The sequence below is a fragment of the Rhinopithecus bieti genome, unplaced genomic scaffold (genome assembly GCF_001698545.2).
Source record: "Rhinopithecus bieti isolate Rb0 unplaced genomic scaffold, ASM169854v2 scaffold_29881, whole genome shotgun sequence".
NCBI classification, from domain to species: Eukaryota; Metazoa; Chordata; class Mammalia; order Primates; family Cercopithecidae; genus Rhinopithecus; species Rhinopithecus bieti.
In genome coordinates, this window is record NW_016812811.1 from 1 (window position 1) to 1665 (window position 1665).

The 1665-nt window shown below is 66.2% G+C and overlaps 1 long non-coding RNA gene across 1 annotated transcript; it reads left to right on the forward strand.

The window, feature by feature from the left end:
- The first annotated feature begins 11 nt into the window (after positions 1 to 11).
- Positions 12 to 1659, forward strand: LOC108511989 (uncharacterized). Its single transcript, XR_001880453.1, has 3 exons — positions 12 to 449; positions 747 to 945; positions 1071 to 1659. It is a non-coding gene; the product is annotated as an uncharacterized LOC108511989 (long non-coding RNA).
- Positions 1660 to 1665: the final 6 nt, after the last annotated feature.

Genomic DNA, 1665 nt, shown 5'->3' on the forward strand with positions numbered 1-1665 from the left:
ATCGTGGGGACTGGGCGGCGCCTCTTCCTGTGAGTTTGTGCCCCGCATCGTGGGGGACTGGGTGGCGCCTCTGCCCTGTGCCCTGTGAGTTTGCGCCCCGCATCGTGGGGGACTAGGCGGCGCCTCTGCCTGTGAGTTTGCGCCCCGCATCGTGGGGGACTGGGCCGCACCTCTGCCCTGTGAGTTTGCGCCCCGCATGGTGGGGGACTGGGCGGCGCCTCTGCCCTGTGCCCTGTGAGTTTGCGCCCCGCATGGTGGGGGACGGGGCGCACTTGTTTAAATCGTCTCGTGGTGGTTTGAGCACATCCCCTCTGGGGCTTTCAGCTTCCGTTTGGAGACTTACAGGGGGTCAGAGGCCGACTTCTGAATCCTCAAGGACAGGAAGGAAATGAGAAGGATGGAGGCATCCAGGGACGGCTGGAGAAGGGAAGGAGGTGGAAGAGAAGGAGGTGGAGACGGGCGTCCCCCTAAGAAGAGTTGGAAGGGGCGTTGAGGGTGGCGCGCTGTGGCGGGCGTGAGAGGTGGTGTGGAAGGTTGCAGAGGCCAGTCTGAGAGGGCTGCAGACTGCTGGTTGCAAGTCTAGGACACTCGGAAAAAGGAAAACCATGGAGACAGGAAACAGATTGGGGGTTGGCGGGTTAGGAGGGAGCGGGGGTGCGTGGGTGCACACCGACGTTTCTCGGGGCAGGGAAACTCCTCTGCATGGCCCCACAGCGGTAGATCCGTGTCGTCCTGCGTTTTTGCAGACTCCACAGCGTGTGCGGCAGCGGGAGAGCCCCGTGCACGGTTGACTCGGGGTGATCATGACCCGTCCAAGGAGGTGCATTGACTGGAACGGACGCAGGCGGTCAGGCAGGGCCGTCCTGATCGGGGACCCGGGAGGCTTTCTGCTGACAGCGTCCGGCCTGGCCGGGATGTGGCCAGTTTGTGACCCTCAGCCCCACGGTATGTCCTGTCTCCTTCCCGGTGGGATGCAGGTGCAGGCCCCTGAATGTCAGCTCGTCCTCAGTCAACGTTCCCGTCCCCCTTTTCCACCGCCCCTCTTTTCTTGTCCTCAATACGATCGCAAGCGAGTGCAGTTACCACAGTGAGCAGCGGCGGAGAAGACGACATCCTGGATGCCCATGCAGCTCAGCTGGATTCTAGAAAGTCTTCCAGTGTGGGAAGGGGCGGAGACGCAGGCGTGCCTTCATGCTGGGGCTCCCGGGGCCTGCCGTGCGTGTTGGTGGAGGCGCAGCTGCCCCTGGCGCGCCCTGGGCTCTGGAGGGGCGAGCCGGAGCCGGCCCCGAGCCTGCAGCCGGCTTGGGTGTTGTGGGGTGGGGGGGAGGGGACCTTATTTCTCCGGGGGGAGCGCTTTCGACTGGGTCCCCAGGCTGTGTTCTCGGGAACCTGTTGATGCGCGCTCCAGGGCGAGCCACGTGACGGTGCAGAAAGCGCCCCCTGCCCTGCCGGACGGCCCAGCCCGGAGCGAACGGGGAGGGGAAAGGAGAGGACCGCGGGGAGCGAAGGGCCGTGCAGGGAGCGGAGCAGGAGGAGAGGAGAGCAGCGCCGGGGGCGGCCGGGTCTGCACAGTCGCGGGTCGGGAGGGGCGGCCGCCGCCACCCCCGGCGCCATGAGCGCTCCTCAGCCTGAGGAATGCGCGCGGCGCGGGCCCCGCCCCAGAGC